Genomic DNA, 21,102 nt, shown 5'->3' on the forward strand with positions numbered 1-21,102 from the left:
GACCAAAGTGGGTTGAGGAGGGTTTCGAGGCAGAAGTATGCAAACTCTCCTCAGTCAAACCCTAGCCAGTCTCCTTGAGACCTCTTCTTAACTAGGCCTCAATCTAGAACGAACATTAACATTAGTTCCTAACAGCTTGTGGCCCCATCCCTATGATGATCCTAGACCCTCTCTTAAAGCACCTGCCTGAGAAAACTCAAAGCTGCCAAAAGAATTTGCTATTTGTTTCAGTCAACAGGTAAAGATAGAGACTGTGGGAGGGTAGGAGTCCAAATTTCATAAGCAGCAGTTAGCAAACCTAGATTGGTTTCACATGGGCCAAACTTCTTCTCACTTCTGTAATTTTTTACTTTCTTGACTCAACTGAACCTTTGCTCACCTCCCTGTCAATCCCTCTTCTCCAATGCCTGTGAGCTTTGTACAAATCAAAATTGAGTTCAGATCATGCTAGACTCATCTCCTAATATATCACTGATTAAAGTCTGTCCTTACCACATTTAAAAAACAGTGAGACCATGAAACTGCAGAATGATAAAAGAAATATCAAGAAAATATGAATATAACAAACATGAACTTATTTGCAGAAAGCAACTTGGCCTCAATAAATAGGAAGTGAAAGTAACATAACTAAAAATATGATAGTTATAATGGGGTACTTTATATATATATATACATCCAAAACTGAGAAAGGAAGTAGGCAAAAAAAAGGGGGGGGGCAAAGATACAAAAGATTTGGACAGTAACCTCCATTTAACAACCTATTCAACTCTGTCCTTGTAATGCTAAAGCCATAGACAATACAAGACAAATGAGCATGGCTTATTTTTTCCAGTAAAAATTTCTTTATGGAGACTAAAATTTGAATTTTATATGATTATCACAAGTCATAAAAAAATTCATCTTTTGATTTTTTAAAATCATTAAAAAATTTAAAAACTGTTCTTAGCTCATGAGATACAGACACAGTGAATAGCATTTAGTGCACACGCTGCACTTTGCCAAGCTCTGTACTAAACCACAAAAGAAATCCCTGTAGATTCCAAATACAACATAGTTACTGTTCATAAAAAATATTTATGTTAGCATATAATAGTTATTTTAAATGAATTAAATATCTAAATACATTTTTATTTCCCAGCTTAATACAATAAATATTGGCAGATATAACCAACATGAACAAAGCTCTTTGGGCCTCTGGATATTACTAAAGTATAAAGGGATCCTGAGACCAATAAGTTTGGGAACTTCTACATATAAAGTAATAATGGAAAAAAGTTACAGCCTAAGTGATTATTCATGATAAAAAATTAGAGTAAATTTATTTACTAAATAATAACCATTGTTGAAATAAATAAAAAACACAGTGGAAACATGGATGTATCTCAAAACATTTACTAACTCATGTTCCAGTTGATTTACTTTTTGAAAATTTGCAACAGGCAATCTATAAATTGGGGACATTCATCCGGGGAGAAGGGAGAGAGATCAAGACAGGAGGAAAGAACACAAGAGTCTGTGGTGACAGTTCATGGGTATCTTGGTGGTAATAATTTTATGGGGACAACACCTGAGAGGAGAAATCAAACATTGTAAAAAATGATCCGTGTAAAAATATATAAATAAAATAAAACATGCACCAATGCATTAACAAAAAAATTAAAATAAAATTTATCTAAAATGATATGTTTCAAAAATATACATATGTATATATGCCATGTGTTTAAAAGATATTTTCACAATAGAAATATGAAAAAGCCAGGACCTCCCCTGATAGCGCAGCGGTTGAGTGCTGGGCTGCGAAGCTGCTGCAGGCTCTGCAGCGCCAGTTCAATCCCCGGCCACCAGCGAGGGTCCCACATGGCGTGCAGACTTCTCCTGCCGCCCGCTGCTCCCCTCAGCAGTGTACTTTGGTCCTTCTGCCTGTTCTGCTCCCCGCTCTGGCTCTGGTGAATCCTCTCACCCTCCCGCACTTCTGACTGTACCCAGTGCTTATATGAATAAATAAATAAATCTTTAAAAAAAAAAAAAGAAATATGAAAAAGCCAGAAAAACATGCACAAAATTATTAATAATGGCTACTTGTAGAAACAGAAGAATTAGCTTGGAAAACAAATAAAATGAATTTTAATCCCTTACTGAAAAAAATATGCAAGTGGCAAATAGGATCAAATGTTCATATTAGTTAATCTGTTAATTCTGTAGGGTGAGTATACAGGCAAATTTATCCCAGCCTCTGATGGAAATAAATCATCAATGAAATTATGCAATAAAGTGGCAAAATAAACTACAAATAGCATCTTAAAATTTCAAAACTTGAACAAATGAGAGCTAGGAGAGCATGGGGATTCATTTGGTATAGGACTAACTCAGAGGTGTATAAATATTCATGGCCTTCTTCACATGTGCAATGAGGAAATATAGCCAAGAAATATCAATATTTGATTTAGCACAGTGATATATGGAACTGGAGATGCAGGTTTTGAGGCACATTAATTTCTGCAAGGTGATACACTTCAATCTAGGGAAGAAATGCTATTATTATTACCAAGTGTCCAGATGCTCCTGAATGTGATTCCTTCATGTTGCCCACTCATTCTGAGATGCTGGGACAATGGAAAGCTGTTAGCCTCTTAATTTGTGAAGCCATGATTAGTTCTATGAGATATGATGCCAAGGTGTGTGGAATCATACAAAATACTTCATCTTATTTTTCTTACCTTAATTTCCTCATCTATAAAATGGGAATAATATTAGGCATAAAGTTATTTTGAAATCTAATGAGATGACATATGTAAAAAGCTTCGCACATAGGAAACGCTAAACAAGTATTAGTTATTACTAAAGTAATAAAACCACAAGTTAGGAACAAACATTAGGGACAACTATATGAAGGATTGACTTCATAAAGAGCTTTATAATAACCATAACTATATATTAAAATTAAAAGTATAAATGTATAAAGAAACCCTAATGACCTTACTTCTTTGTTTTATGTCCATAAATACCTAATGGGTAGTAGTGGAATAGGGTGCTAGTAAATAAAGATGTTATAAAGCTTTGAAATTTTTACCTTTCACCAGATTAGGTCAGATCCATCCAGGATATCTTCCTTTTGATTAAATCAAAGTCAACTGATTTGGGACATGAACTAAATTTGAAAAATCTTTTATCTTTGCCATATTCTACTGGCTAGAAACAAATCACAACTTAAAGCCACACTCAAGGAGAGGCAATCAAGGATTCCTTCCTGATAGAAGGAATTCCATTCCTAGGAAATAAGATCTAATCCAAGTATCCTGACAGTTTCTTTCCTTTGAAAGTATCACCAGATCAAAGGAAAAGTTTCAGCTTTCCCTGGGGTGAAAAGCTAATGTTATCAACAGAAAAAAAAAAATACTATAACAATGGTTATGTTAATCTTTCAATATTTAGTAGTTCTGGTATAGGATTGTAAAATCCAGAAATTATTAAAAAAAAAAAGTCAGTCTTTATTAGAAGAGTTAATACCAATCAAAATAAGTTAAGGTCCATTACCCTTAGAAATTACTTAAATATGTGCATGTTTTAAAATGCTGCCTTGATCCAACCAGCTGATAAACATTTCATGGACCTTAGAGGGTAATTGGTAAAGGCATGGGACCTTAAATTTATCATTTTACCCTGGTTCAATCCATTTTATTGAAATGAAAGAAAATTAGTAAAAGAACATTGCTGAGGAATAAAAGACTTCAGGATAGATTTTTACAATAAATTTTTCACTTTCATCTGCAATGAGTTAAGCATTAAAAATATTTCATAAAGTTTATGAGCAGAATTAAACAACCTAATAATGAAATTCAAATATCTCTGTTCATTAAGGCTCAACTATTTCATCAATTTTGCATACATAGTTGAGTGGTGACTGATAATTATACTGCAAAGTGAAAAAATGTTTATTAAGTATCAGTATGAGGCAGCTAGGTGTATCCAATTATATTCATAATGTGATTTCACAAAATGATTGGATTTTTATTTATTACTTCACAGTCTTAATTTTACTGGATTTTATGGAGTTTGGCATATTTTCAAAGTGAATTACAAGTGATAAAAACACTTAAATAAACACCCAGGGTCATTAAAATTAGAAGTCTGAGTTTGATGACATTGTGTGTATATGTATAACACAATCCTCTTTACGATTACATGTCATTGAATTCTTAAGGGAGTGTTCATTTGTTTAAATGTTCTTATAAATTTGAACCACCTTAGAGTTTTGATGTTAGTATTAGAATTTTTAGTTGATAAATTAGTAACACTAGATTCCCTTTCCAATTTCATTATGCCAATTTCATAAAATAAAGTCTACGTGACAGAAAAAAATACAGTATCAGGGCAGATTTTGTAAGAAGGAGGATTTCACCTGCAGCTCAATAATATATAAACGATATTGTTTATAAGAATTTTTGATCTGATGTGATCAACCACTTTCATTGAAAAATGTTATAGTTGTAGTATGGATTCCAGCTAATTAACTGAGGAAATTCTTTTGAGAATTTCCTGCAATTATATTTTGTTCTTTAACAATCATCTCTAATCAGCTTTTTACTAACATACTCCTAAAGTTATAGAGATTTTCCTTCCCCGTTCAACCCCCAGATCAACTCTCCCATACACATGCAACAAAATTGTGCACATAGCTCCACCACCATGTTGGATCTGACCTTTTGAGTTACTCCTTATATAAATGTACCTTGCATTTCTTTCTATATTGTTCATTTGTTTTTTAGAGTTAGACAATCTTCTTGCCACCTTATTTTACCCCCTATATACTCCAATCTTATTCCTCTAACCTCTTCATCTTTTACATTGGTTTACTTCCACTTTTTCCTTAAACATACGCTTTCTCATTAAAATGAACAAGCAAATAATAAATAAAACTCTCACTCTCTGGATGCCTCAAATCTACCATCAGCTTTCAAGGGTTGGTTTTAATATATTTTCTTCAAGTTAGTATTCTTCAGGTAAATAGAAGTAGAATAGATGGATAACACGACAGTACTATTATTAATTTTTTGAGAAATCTATGTAATGCTTTCTATAATGCCTGCACCAATTTACATTTCTACCAACAGTGTACAAGACTGCCCTTTACTCCACATTCTCTCCAACACTTGATTGTTTTTGATAGTAGACATTCTAACTGGTGTTTATTTCCCTAATGATAAAAGATAATGAACATCTTTTCATCTTTTTGAAACTCATTTTTTCTAGACTCCAAATCTAAAAATAAAGATTTTATTGCAAACAAACACAAAAGTAATTTAGAAGAATTTGAATTTAAATTAAATATAAACTCTCAAGGCAATACATTTACACACACTTAGAAATAACTATTAAATAAAAAATACGGAACAGGTAAGAGTTAAGACTCTGGAAACCGATAAAATTACACAAGATTAAAAAATTACATTATGCACTAGCTTTCAAGTTTCTTAAAACTTTACAAGTTTCTTCATCTCAACTGCAAGAGAATATCTCACTTGCTATTGAGTCTAAATGCTTGATTTGAACTCTCAGGACTCTAAATCCATGGTCACCTCAGGAAGAGAATGCAAGTGCCTTTTGCCAACCTAGGAATAATGTAGTCAAGGGAGAGGGGATAGCAGGCTACAAAGTCACATCAGATGAGGCTATTTGCCTACGCTTGTTCTACCCCTCAAAAGAGAGAAAAATATTTCAAAGGTTTGTTATGACCTAAAGATACTGACTGCAGTGACATTATCAAGTCTAAATTCAAATTGTAGTAGTAGTAACTGAAGATCCAAGATAATAGGAACAGAACTTCCAGCATTTATATAGTAAGAGACCTTTGTAGTGTCTGTTGCTTGCAGCCACAGTAATGAACACACACTGGGTGGCGGGGTGGGGGGGAATGTCATTTAAATATACTAAATTATAAACAACATTATTTTCTTATAATAAATTATTTTATTTTATATAATTCTTACATCATTTTTGCATAATGTTTGCATTTTCATTTTGGTTATATTCCCCATACAATTCCCACCCTCCCCTTATTCTGACCCTAATCCCTCTTCTCTTCCCACTGCCCTCCACTGTAGTGTGTCTCTGGTCTATAGTTGCTTGTTGATTTTGACTTTGATTTATTGCAATTAGTCTTTTTCCTGGTCCCTTATTTAGGTCTTCTAAATTCCTGCTATGAGTGAGACCATCCGGTATTTTTCTGGCTTATTTCACTGAGCATGATCCCTTCCAGCTCCATCCATGTTGCTGCAAACTGCATGAGTTTATCTTTTTTAATTGCTGAGTAACATTCCATTGTGTATATGTACCACATCTTCTTGATCCAGTCATGTAATTTTGGGCATTTGGGTTGTTTCCATAGCTTAGCTATTGTAAATAGTGCTGCTATAAACATAGGGGTGCAGGTGTCCTTTGGAATTACTGTTCTGTGTCCTTTAGGTAAATACCTAGGATTCGAGTTGATGGATTATATGGAAGCTCTATCTTCAGTAGGTTAAGAAATCTCCACACAGCTCTCCATAGTGGTTGGACCAGCTTGCACTCCCACCAGCAGTGCAGGAGAGTTCCTTTTCATCCACATCCTTGCCAACAATTGAACAACATTATTTTCTAAAGCCCCATCTCATCTTTCTCACCATCTCATATTTTCTTTCAGAGTTTTCTGGAATAGAAAACTATAAACTAGAGAGTACAAACATACAAGTCTTTAGGGTACAGTGATTAGGATGAAGCAATAGTTTATGGAAATTTTAATAGCCTCAGGGACAGTCAAGTTGGCTGTGATTTCTTTTTGTTGATGGCAAAATACTGTAATTTGTTTTTTGTTCCATGATTACATCAGGATGTTCTGCCTAAACTATTTTTTGTACTCTTAAGGCTCAGGTGACCCATTTTTAAGGGATTTAGGAGCCTCTGTTCACAGACTGGGGCAGGAAACATAACATCAAGATAAGGGTCCCAGAGCAACTACAAATGTTACCTGGGTTCTGCTTCAACAGACTTCTTATCACTTAGCAGCATGAATTTTAGTATGATTCTTTATGCAACTCTGTGACTTACTTTTAATCTTCAGTCATAGGAAAGTATTGATCATATTCATCAGGTCATAAAGATGCCCTTGCCGCAGGCATTAAGTATTTTGTAGAGCAGCATGATTGATTTCTACTTAAATTCTTAAATACTTTATTCTTCTCTCTGGAAATTATTCCTGATTTTAATTTTCAGCTTTTTTGTTTGTTTCACCCTATGTGTTACTAGTCTGAAATTAACTTAAAAAATATTGTCACCTAAAATAACTGATCAACTTAAATATTTAGGTATCCAGTATGGACCCAAATATTTTATTCAGAACCATTTGCTGAGATCACATATATTAAGTAACTACTGTATACATAGGCACTGAGTTCAGAATGGGGAACAAAATGATAAATAATGCCAAATACAGTATTTGTGGCATTCGTGCTTAGTGGGGAGATATAAACACTAACGAAATACTAATGAAAGGAAATGTGACATTTCTATTTCATGAAGTGATTACTATTCAAAAAAGGTTTATCTAGCTCTGAGAACCCATAGTTATAATTTTTGGAAATATCAGATAATTTTTCCCTGGGGAAGCACTGCTGGAACCTAGATCTGGAGAATGATTAAGAATTGAAATAGGCAGACTGGAGAAATGAATGCAATAGTTACAACAAATAGTATAACAAAGACAATGTCATAATGGTGAATCGAGAGCCTGAAAGTGTGGCTGAGCAGAGAGAGCAAGAGGACTTGGATATAAAAATAAAAACAAGCTAAGTCCTGCTCTTTCTACCCTCAATCTCTCAGTAACATTCATTTTTCTGTCCTCATTCTAACCACACTACTTGAGTGTAAGATCAAACGCAGGTCTCTCTTTATTAATGGCCCTGCCTACTGTCTGTTGTTATTCACTCTTTGCCTCTACAATTAGTTATCTTCATTGCAGCCAGTGATCTTTTCTAAGTGCAAATTACATTATGTCATTTCTCTACTTATTACCAATCAATGACTTCCCACATTTCATAGGATGATAGAAGTACCTAAACTACCTGAAAATCTGCCCTACCCACTTCTCCAGCCCTGTGTCCCACTACTCTGCCACATGTCTTCAATGATTCAACACACTGGCTTCTCTATGCCTCCAGAGGACATTTGTGCAAGATGCTACCTCTATGCGGAAGCTGATACTCCTCACCATGTAATTGGATATGGCTTCCTTATAGAGAGGCTTGGTAATGAAAACCCCACAACCAATTAGATTACAGTTCCCTCCATTTATAAATTTTAATGACACCTATATTTTCCATCCTGATTTGTATGGCAAACTGAGTAAGTGTCCCCTATTTTCTATTCTTCCTTAAGTCTAAACACTTTGCCATGTAGCTTTTAATCCTTGAAACAGAATTTGTACTTCTTTACTCCTTGCTTTTGATGTGCTACATGACTTCCTTTAGCCAATGTGCTATTAACAAATAGAAGTAAGCTGGTACTTGAAAATTTATTTTATGATTAGGTTACTTTCACTGTGAGCAGGACATGTGATTACCTCATTGGCCAGTGAGATGAGACAATGGAACAGACTCACCCTGAAGCTAAATGCTCTTTAGCTACACCAGTAGAGATCAGCAGAGCAACCAAACACAAAGTCATATGAAAAATAAAGGTCTTGTATGGTATATATGTCACAGAGTATTTTTAGTCATTGTTACATAGCAATAACTGACTGATATAACTTGTAGCAGGGTGTGAACTATTTTAAAATGGGAAATAAAAGGTAGACACATTATTCGTCTAAATCAATAAACTACAATCAATAGTACAGGTAACCACTGAGTGATTTTTACAGATGATGATTTTAGTTACCTGGAAGAAGTTAGTGATAACCAGAAAAACAGCATGCTGTCACTATCTATCGGGATGTTGAAAGACAAGTCACTTAACATCCCTGGTATTATTTTTCTATCTTTAAAATGAGGGGAATGGACTCCACAGAGATATTAAATGAGTTTGTCTTGAGAATTAACTTCAATTTTTGGAATACTGTGCTGACAATGATCCAAAGGACAAATTTATTTTTTTAATTTTTTTTTTAAGTAAGATTTTTTTTTTTAAGATTTATTTATTTATTTATGCAAGCACTGGGTACAGTCAGAAGCGCAGGAGGGTGAGAGAATTCACCAGAGTCAGAGCGGGGAGCAGAGCAGGCAGAAGGACCGAAGTACACTGCTGAGGGGAGCAGCGGGCGGCAGGAGAGGTCTGCACGCCATGTGGGACCCTCCTCCGGTGGCCGGGGAGCAGCCGGGGATTGAACCGGCGCTGCAGAGGCTGCAGGCAGCTTCGCAACCCAGCGCTCAACCGCTGCGCCACCGGGGAGGCCCCAAAGGACAAATTTAGACTCCACAGACTAAGTGTCATGATCAATTATCAGTGTGTCTTTCTTGAACAAGAGCAGAGCGTTTCCTAGTATCAGAGCCATATATTTAACATCCCTGAATTAGAGAATCTCTGATATTCATTCTATATTTGATACCCTATAACTTGAGGAGTTGATTACATCAAAAGAAAATATAGTCATGAACAAGCAAGCATTATCTATTTTCTTTGGTTCTCTTCATGTTTCCTAGCAAGTACTGAGCACACAGAATAGTTCAATAAAGAATTGTAATTCTTTCATTGCTTGTGGTAGCTGCACAGCTCAGGGGTTCTCTCAATGGGCTTATAAACTAGAAGCCTCTTAGATGCAAGAGACAAATACCTAAGTCAGAGAGGGGGGAATAACGATGAAATTTACTGACTTACATGACAAAGATTCCATGAATTTCTGGCTTCTTGCATGGATAGATTTTGAGGATCAAATTCATGTTACAAGACAGGCTTTTTTGCTTTATCACTAGCTCAGCTTCCTTTGTAGAATCTACATGGTACCATGGCAGTTCTAGGTTTCCATAATAGTCTCAGGATAAAAAAAATGAAGATTGAATTTCAATAGACTTAGTCACACATCTTCAATCATATACATTCCTGAACTAACCAGTATTTCAGGGGGAGATATAATATTGCATTGACTGTGTCAAGGACCTAAGTATATCTGCTTGGGGAATTGTAGATGATTTTTCTTCTCTTTTCTTTGTTTTTCAACATATTCCAAATTTTCTATAATGAGACGTGAGACTTTCATAATCAGAAAAATGTACACATTATTCCTAAAGAGAAAATTAAAAAGGAGGAGCAAAAGGGTCTGCTTGCCCGTCTTTTATATAATATATGATGTTATCATCTTTGAACCTACCTGTTACACTCAGTTCTGGAAAAATTCTTAGTTTTCTAAGTATTATGCTACAAAGTAAGACTTCTTTTGATCTAGCCCATTCTTCATTCTGCTAAAAATAATTTTTGATAAAAACTACTAGACACCCTGACATGAGACAGCTTGCTTTAAAATGTACTTGATGTGGTAACAAAAGATTCTGGACATAGTGGTATATTTCTTTGTTCCACAGAGAAGATGCCATTATTTCTTATGTGTTACATATCACTATTGTTTGAAGGATTAAACGAGGCTTCTAAGTATAGACCTTCCACATAGATGTTGAAACAAACAAAAGTTAATTATAAATTCAGGAAAAATCTGGTGTACCGAAAGCAAATCTATGGTGTAATGAGGAATCTTAACAATACTAACTTTGAATATGTATTGTTGACCCAATGCCAAGTACTATATGAGATTTCCTCCAGGACTAAAAGTTCATTGTTTAGCTCTTGAAATGAACTTGGACTATGACTCCAGCTCATGTGGAAGAGATTTTCAACTAATACTATAGTCAACATAGTGAATTATCTTTATTTTTAAGCCGCAACACTAAATATGCAGACTTACATCTTGCTTTTCATCCTAGCATACAAGGATACCTCTTCTTTGAATGCTTCCTTCAGTCTGATTCTAATGCTGCACCCTCAAAACCCGCTTCACCTTTCCTTCACACCTTGCTGCTGGAAAGAATCAAATATAATAAACTATGCCAAGGTTAACAATGCATAATTCAAAAATATTAATATTGCTCAATATTTTTTTGCGACAGTTTTTTTTTTTTTCTTTTGGGAAAGGGGATTTTTTTTTACTTGAAGTTAACATTCTAATGAGAAAAGATAAGTGAAAATACTTCAGTAGGCAAATAATTATAATAATTTCCCTTTCTCTCCATATATGTGTTATTATGTCATATAATGTACATATGGAAATAGAAAAATTATATATACACACATATCTAAAAGAGCATATAATATATAAAGTTATGTAATTGTGCCATATAACAGACATATAAAATACAAAGTTCCCTATGTGCAAATTTACTCAAATATCTACATCAATATATATCTAGATTTTATTCTAGAAAAATGCAATGAAAATTGAAAGAAGAGAATAATTGAATTTGAAAAAAAGAAATTTTTTGGAGTCAAATTCAACATTGAATATTAACACTCACCTCCAACATCATTTCTATTTTAAACAATGAAAAAAATGTTTCCAGGGAACACAGAAGTAGAAATAAATGGGGACCTACCATATAGAGATTAATTCTTTCTATCAATTAATATTCTCTCATTCTATTTAAATCCACAACTGAAAAGTGTATATATTTTGGATTTGATATTAAGAGTCACTTTATCATAGCATCCAAAATAATCCTGATACAAATTTTGTACTATTGTGCAAAACCTAGAGCTACCACATTCCTGTACTTTAGGCACAGAATTAAAATACTTAGAATGGCATATAATTTGAAACACAAGATGGCTGACAAGGAGGATCCTATAGTCATTCCTTTCACCATAGAAAAAACAGCCTGGATGCTGGGGGGTAACAACTGCATTTAAAAGAAAGTTGAAGACTTGACAATTGGTATCCCCACAGGGAGGAGAGACACAGACTCTCATAAAGAACTGCAAAGGCTGAGACATATCTAGCTAAAATGATATCAGGGCACTGGTAGTGGTACTCTCTTCTCTACAGCCTGGGTTCTGGGGTTTTCCGTGGCTCACTTGCCTACTATCGCAGGGCAAGCACCTGATGTCTCTCTAAGAAAACACAGTGGCTACTTGTGGCTAGTTTTTGTGATCCTGAGAAGCACTGGCACCTCCCCCATCTAGATTTCTTATGCTTCCTCTGGCTCACTAACCTACTGCAGCAGAAAGAGCACTCATCTCCTCAAGAGAACACTACATGCAAGACAGATTGGGAGTGGAGGGCAGCAGGGGCTGCTTACAGTTAGCTTTGATGGCCCTGAAAAAAATGTCCACTCCTCCTCTTTCTGGGGTTGGCAAATTTATGTACATCTTAACTACAATGTAGTTTGTAACTTCAAAAATTACCTCCAGTGACCTGAGCTCACAACCCCTTTCCTCTTGCCTGAACTTCTAGGGAAAAGCTCTGTATGCAAAATATTATAAAATAAGAACTAGACTTCAGTTGAAGGGTCAATTTCAGCCTGGGGCTTCTAGAAGAGTATAGCCAGTAGTTTGTCTTAAATGCATGGTGATTGCCAATACCTCTCTAGGTTACAGCATCTATGACACTCAGGGAGGACTGAAATCTTACAACATCCTCAACCCCAACTTCACAGCCCTTACCATAGGCTGAAATTGTGGGCCATACCCCACACTGCCTCTTGGGGCTGCATTCATCATGATTGGTGATCAAGCTTCAACCAATATAACATCAAAAGCATATCATCTATCTAATGACAATACCCTAGAAACTTCAATTTTAGAAACAAAACCATTACAACAAGACTGGGAAGAAAAACTATCTCGCTTAATCCATAAAAATAAATACACAGGGGCCTCCCTGGTGGCACAAGGGAGACGCAACCTATAAAGCTCTCTACAGTTGCTGCAGCACGAATTTGATCTCCCACCAGGGAGATACCAACATGGCACAGCAGACCTCTCCTGACTCACCCGCTGTTCCCCTCAGCAGTGTATTTCAGTCAATCAGCCTATTCTGTTCCCCACTCTGTCTTTGGTGAATCCTCTCATCCCCCCAACACACACACTCTGGGGCCTGTACCCCAGTTCTTGTATGCATAAATAAATTAATCTTTTAAAAATAAATAAATAAAATAAATACACAGTCCCAAACAGAAGGGTGAGGTAGAGAAATTCACCGCAATCAATGGGTTAAGACAAAAACCCCAGAAAAACACCCTAATAGAACAGAACTAATGAAACAACTGAGATATAAGAGCATCAGTTTTAATTAAGATGTTTACTCAAATTAGGAGAGCAATAAATTAACAAACTGAGAAATACAAGGACAGAGAAAACATGAAGAAAAAAACTCCAAATAAAAATTACAGAGCTAAATAATGCAATAGTTGAACTAAATAATACAATAGAGGGACTCAACAGTAGCCTCAACAAGTCAGAAGAAAGATTCAGTTAGCTGGAAGATAGGGTAGCGGAAAACATCCAAAGAGAAAAAGGAATTTTTAAAAATGGAGATAACATAAAAGACCTATGGGACAGCATCAGGAGGAACAATATTTACATCACAAAGACTCCAGAAGAAAAGAAAGAGGAGGGAATTCTATTTGAAGAAATAATAGCCAAGTACTTCCCCCAAACTGGTAAAGGAAACAGACATCCAGATCTATGAAGCTAAAAAAGTTGCAAACAAAATAAACTCAAACAAACTCATATTAAGATACATTATAAATTGCAAAAATTAAAGGCAGGGAGAGAATCCTAAAAGCAACTAGAGGAAAAGAAAGCATCACATATAAGGTAACCTCCATAAGATTATCAGTGCATTCATCAGCAGAAATCTTACAGGCCAGAAGGGAATGCACGTCCACTAAACCAGTCTTCTATAAAATAAAAAGAAATTTCACTTAGGAGCAACAAGACACCAAAAATGTAAAATAAGTGAGAAGAAAATTAAAAATGAGAACTGGTGGGAAAAGCCCAAAATTAACTTGCTTTCAATTTAAAATAAGTGACAAGTATAGAATCCTATATATAAACCACATGGTATCCTCAGAACAAAAATACCCAGTAGAAACAAAACAGACAAGAATGGAATTCAAGCACTAAACATGAAGCAGCAATCATGTAAAGCAGTAGAACAAAGTAACAGTGACAAACTGCAAAAATACCCAGAAACAAATATCAAAGTAGCAACAAATACTGTATTTTCCTTATCAATGGGGAGAGCTCACCAATCAAAGGTAACAAAGTAGCTGGTTAGATCAGAAAACAAAACCCATCTTTCTGCTGTTCCCAGGAAATTCATTTAATCTCCAAATATAAACAAAGGATCAAAATTAAAATTGGAAAATAATCATACAAGGCAGTATTCTAAAAAACTCAGGGACAGCCATATTTTGAAAAAATAGATTTCCAACTGAAAAAGGTAACAAAAGCAGGGAAGATGGTATATAATAATTAAGTGATCAATACATCAGAAGACATGACATTCATCAATGATTATGGCACAAAATGAAAGAAAATCAAACTATAGAAAGCAACTATTAACAGACCTAAAAAGATACATTAACAGCAACACATTAATGGGTCAATTAACCAGACAGAAACTCAATAAGGAAACAATAGCCTGAAATGAGAAATTAGATCATATGGGCTGAAGACATTTTTAGGGCACTGCAATCCCCCACCCAAAGCTATACTATGGTACATCCTTAAGGCTAGACCGTATGAGGGATCACAAAAATAGAGTAGCATCAAAAATCACAATCAGGTCAAGTTAACTAATGATTTACAGCATATATTAAGCATTATTCTCTAAAATTTTCTAAATTTCATATATTTATTACTATTGTTTTGTTTTCCTGATCTCTTCTTTGGTTCACTTATATTCCCCCTATAAGTGAAACAATCTGATATTTTTCTTTTTCCTTCTGTCTTATTTCATTGATCATAATCCCTCCTAGCTCCATCCATAATGCTGTGAATGGCCTGAGTTTATTTTTTTTATTTCACATATTTGTCTGTTCTCATAGGGTTTGCTAAATTCTAACAAGCATTAGTAGTATATATACATTATTTCCTAAATGTTATTTAATAATATGATAGTATTAATTTAAAATACTATATATAGTATTTAGTTGAAAATTATTACTTAATCCTTTAGAATTTATTTACCTTACAAGTTAACAATAATATTTGTACCTAAAAAGTCTACAGATTTATAAATCAGAAAAAGGGGCTGATATTCAAGAGCCACAAAAAACTCATACAACTCAACAACAAAAATAACCCGATAAAAAATTGGGCAGAAGGGCCTCCCCAGTGGCGCAGCGGTTGAGCGCTGGGTTGCGAAGCTGCCCACAGCCTCTGCAGCGCCGGTTCGATACCTGGCTGCTCCCCGGCCACCGGAGGAGGGTCCCACATGGCGCGCAGAGCTCTCCTGCCGCCCGCTGCTCCCCTCAGCAGTGTACTTCGGTCCTTCTGCCTGCTCTGCTCCCCGCTCTGGCTCTGGTGAATTCTCTCACCCTCCCGCGCTTCTGACTGTACCCGTGCATGTATAAACAAAACAAACAAACAAATAAATAAAAACATGCCTCTATAAAAAAAAAAAAAATTGGGCAGAAGAGCTAAATAGATACTTCTGCAAAGAAGACATACAGATGAAAAGCAGACACATGTACAAATGTGTACCATCACTTGTTGTCAGAGAAATACAATTCAAAACTATGGTAAGATGCTACCTCAAACTTGTTAAGAATGCCCCACATCAAAAGGACTAGAAACAACAAGTGCTGGCAAATGTAGAAAAAAAGGAGCCCTTTTATATATTGATGGGAAAGTAAATTTGTCCAGCACTATGGAAAAGTGTATGAAGTGACAACATGGATGGAACTAAAGGGGAGGATGCTAAGTGAAATAAGTCAGAAGGAGAAAGAAAAATACTGAATGGTGTCACATACATGTGGAATATAGAAAAACCAAACAAAAGGTCAGAAAAAACTAATAACAAACCCTAGACATCTGACTGTAGAACTTAGTCTACCCGAGGAAGGTGAGAACAAATCAGGAGGAAGCATAGCGGACTATGGTGCTGGATAGTGGGTGCTTTGATAGTGGATATAGTGTCATAACACCGAAGGGGTGATCCTATACCTCTACAACACAAACCATCAGTGTTACCTCAATTAAAAAAAAATACTCATGACTATTTAAAAAAACAAAATTATAATATTATTTTGTGGGACTTATAAGTGATATAATACATTAATTTACTGAGACTCAACTGCAACAGGAAAAAAGTTAAACCAATACTAACCTAGCTGTTTGAATGAACAATGTAAAATCTTCAAGGGTTCTTTAAATAATGCTAATTCAAGAGTTTTCATTGACCACAAAAAAATTTATATCATTGGGCCTCCCCTGGTGGTGCAGCAGTTGAGTGCTGGGCTGCGAAGCTGCCCGCAGCCTCTGCAGCACCAGTTCGATACCCTGCCACTGGCGAGGGTCCCACATGGCGTGACAGACCTCTCCTGCTGCCCGCTGCTCCCCTCAGCAGTGTAGTTCATCAGTCTGCCTGTTCCGTTTCTGGCTCTGGTCAATTCTCTCACCCTCCCATGCTTCTGACTGTACACAGTACTTGTATAAATAAATAAATAAATCTTTAAAAAAATTTATATCATAAAATTATTTCTATGTTAAATATTAAGCCAAAATGATAGTTTATATAGCAAAATGATAATTTATATAACTATGGGGTTGGATGGGCACTTCAAGATTATCTAGCTTATAGGTGGTACTTTTCAGGTTCAGCCACTATAAGCAGCTTTTCCCAGGTCACAATTGAATCTAGGATCTGGTTACCTGGGTTCTGCATGAAGCCCTCTGTATTACTTTAGTTTCTTTCATCCTTTCTTGCTATTATGCCAAGGTTCATGTTATCCTTTATTCTCTCTTATCATTTTTTAAAAATTTTCTTTCTTGCAGTAGAATCACTTCCTTCCATCCCTTATATATCCCTTTCACAGTCTCTGCAGATAACAGGGGCCTCTTAAATTCTCACTGAGTAAATAAACCTTGTAAATTAGAGTGAGTCCTAGAACTTTCCAAGGAACTTCAAGGGCAGTGCCTGTAATAGGAAGGGGCACCTTCACTGCTTAAAGAATAAGCAGAAAAAGTGAAATCTGAGGTGACTCAGCAACTGCCCCTTCTGAAAACAAACCAGATTGGCTGATACAGTGACAGCCTCTCCTTCTCTCTAGGGTCAGAGAGTGCTCTGTTTGAGCATATTATTTTCCTTTCAGCTTCCTGTAATTTGACCTCTATTTACATTGAATAAATTAACCACATTTTTCCAGATTAGTACTTAAATCAGTATTTTGACCATTTTTCATAAGAAACCGTGCAAAAGGTGATATAATTACTTGTGGTAATTCAAGTAATGGCAGCAAAATTTTCAACAAATCATCATTTAAGCAGAAAATGGAATTGTCTTATTTTTGGATGATTATTTAGGTTTTGAGTATTTTTTTTCATCGAAATTAGCCTCTACTTTATAAAAGACGTAAGAGCTCCAGATAAATTTATTTCTCTCAAAGATTTATTGATTGAGAGCGGAGAATACAAAACACACACAAAAAAAATGTTTGGCCAATTTGCAATCTATCCAAGCAGCAATCATGTTGAATCGTATGATTTGTAAAGTGTTTAGAAACATTTTGGTATGCAGAAGTTTATAAAAATCAATGATTTCTGCTAAAGAATATAACTTGAAAACTTGACTTAGCAATAGAAAGTTGTTATTTCTAACCAAAAATTACTTAGATCTATAGTACTCTTAATTTAAGGTAGAAATAACATAATATTGATAGAATTCTCAAGCTAAGTTCTTTAGCTAAGAGTTGTAATATCTCCTCTACCTATCCCTTTTTATTTCTTTTGCCAATATCTTATTTCATTCTCTCTGTTTTTGATTCATGGATGGACTCAATAGCTACCTCACTTATTCCCTTGACCTGTCTCCCAGCCCACTTGAACCTGTACTGCTCATTATTCCTTCAAACACATTTCTGGTTTAAATTATCTTAGAAACATTGGTGATTTACACTACACATCTCAAATGTCTTAGCCTCATATTCAAGAGTACCATAACCTAACTCCCTTTTTTAGTGACCACGCCAGCCTCAAACCTTCCACACACATCTATTCCCTCCATCCCAGCTGGACACATCTACACTCTCATGTATTCATCCTCTAGTCTGTGAGTTTGATACACCCACGTGGGAGCACCCCTGTGAAAGGCAGGCACTATAAGCCTTCTTTCCCACCCACCTGAGACTACAGCCCCCTGTGGCTCAAATAATGTCTCAGACTGAGTATAACTTGACATCTGATATTTAGCATTCAGTGGCCTCAAAAGAAATTTGCCCTCTTAATAACATCCTTAACCTGGGATCAAGGACCACATATTCCACATTTTCTTCTTCTTTTTTCCATCTATGAGATTGTAAGCCAATGAGGCCCAATTCTGACTTCAAGCAAGTCCTCCTCATTTATCTGAGCTGTAATTCCCTCATATGCTCATATGTGACATGGAGACAGCACTAGCTCATATAATTGTATGCTAACACAGCACCTACCTCACATAATTATATAAAGGTACTTAAAGTATCTGCTGCTGCAGAATACTCTATTATTTTTCTTATTTTTATCAATACTTTTTTATTTTTATTCTATGCAACTCTTAAAGGCCCACAGAGGTTTCAAAGCAGTTGGGAAGGTAGCTGGGGCATGTCTGGCTGCAGACTTGACCATGCTCCCCATGTTTCCCTGTCAATTCCTTTGAGTTCTGAGAAATGAGGTCATTCATACCTTCAGAGGGAAATTTCAGGTATGATACTATGAGTTGGACTTTTTATTGAAATTAGTTAAAGCAGGCCTTTCCCCCGCTTTAATCTGAGGTTATAGAACCAACTAAGAAAAGTCACAAAAGTCACTGGATGCAGTACTTTCTATAATTAGGCCCCAGTAGTGCATGCATTGTGCATACTGTTAGGGTCTTGTTAAAAGAGACTCAGAATATTGAAAGAGACATTAAAATACTGAACACCTGCAGATATGGTCAAAAGAACAGAGATGAGACTGGGCAGGCACTGAACATACAGTTCCCTGTTTGGAAAGATCAGAGAAACCTTTCTATTTTACACGCTGTACTAAAAACTGAATTATTGCTGTAAGACATCATCTGCTAAGTCATTTCTAGTTTGCTGAAATTTGTCAGATTTTAGACTGAGCTATGGGATTTGCCAAAGCAGCTGCAGGAATACTCAGTTCTGAAAAATCTTGAGGACTGAACACCAACCCAGTTTCCAGCTACAGCTTTAACTTTCTCTGGGCTACCACCTGGTAGAAAGCCCAAATAATTTATCACTCAAACTCAGACACTTTGGAGAATGAAAGTCAGGGTTATAAATAATTATGGTGGCTAAAAGGCATAAACAGGGAATGTCCTGAACAAACTAGGACTTAGGTCACTGTAGGGTAAGGTGAAAGGTATCAGGCTTTTCTGCCCTCCCACCATTAGGATAGATGACAGAACCCTGCGGTCCTGAATGCATGCCTGATGGCAGGCACCTGGAGTAGGGTGTGGGCATAGGTAGATGGGATTCAAATGGGCTTTTAAGGGCAGCGTCATGGGGACGCCAGCAGAAGCTGAGAGAGAAGCAAGAGAAGCAGAAGCCGGGAGAAGGCCAGAGAGCCCAGAGTGAAGACCTGCTGGGGGCTTGGAGGCTTGCCAGCTTACCATCCCCCCAGCACCCCTGCCTGCCATGTACCTGGTAATCCCAATAAAAGAACTGCAAAACCACTAAGGACTCTGACTCCTCCTTTACCGCATCTGCTAGATCATAGAAAACCTGCAGTGTGGTCTTCCTGGCCTTACAGTCACCATATTAGTTATTCCCCACCTAAGATCTCAGAGTTCAGGCATCTATGTTAGAGAAAAGAGTGGGAACACACGTGCAAAATACTCAGGCCTTGCCCTACCTATCCTGATGAATGCTCCATCTTCTTACTGCCCCTTTCTCTTAAAATTTTTGCTATTTCATTCTACTCTTGGGCCTTTTGTAGTCTCTCAAGAAACCTTACACCTACTTTTAATTCCCAAGTTACTACCAAAAAGTTTTCAGATAAGCTCTATCATGAAATACCTATCTTCCCTACAAAAAAAGGGGGGGGGGAGCTTTTTTGCTTTCCTAAACTCTGGGAGACTATCTTAGAAATATTAGCACTTAAGACTAAGTTTCCTTTCAGAGTCTTATCTCCAACTTCCAGCCCCATTCTCAATCTTGAGGTACCATATGAGCTGATTACAAGGCATATAATTTTGATGTTGTTTCTTGGTCATTTCTTCTGGTCAAGAGGCTATACGAAGAATACAAATCAAATTTTTGGCCTGATTTCCAAAAATCACTTTAAATTGACTGTTGAAACACTTAGTAAATTATTATCAGTCTCAGCTGACAGGCCATGAATAAGATTACTAGGATCAATAGAATCGAGTCCAAGTCCTCCAAACCACCAAAATGAGCCAATACCCCCAGATTCTTTTTTAGCAGCTTTCACAAAAGAAATTTAGAGAGAAGACATAACACTCCATTATGTTAAGTCTAGAGCAGAATATTTATTCAACTTTATAACTGCCCAATCCTACTTTAAATAGAGTAGATATACACATCCAAGTCTAGGACTGAAACTCTGTCTAATCAAGTCTCTACTCTTAACCTGATAGGCATTAAGAACATTTAACCAGCACATTCTCAAACTGAAAATCTGTTTCAAATCACACAAATATTCAAACACAATCTCTGTAGTACTTTTTTTTGCCATTATTATCATCTCTATATCTGGGTCATGGACTGTAGGGTAAAGAAAATGTCAGGCTTTTCTCCCCTTCCGCCATCAGGATAGATGATAGATCCTTGCAGTCCTGAATGTATGCCTGATGGCGGGCACCTGGAGTAGGGTGTGGGCATAGGTAGATGGGATTCACCTGGGCTAAGGCTGTGCTTTTAA

This window comes from Talpa europaea (assembly GCF_964194135.1).
Source record: "Talpa europaea genome assembly, chromosome: 8".
Taxonomy (NCBI): Eukaryota; Metazoa; Chordata; class Mammalia; order Eulipotyphla; family Talpidae; genus Talpa; species Talpa europaea.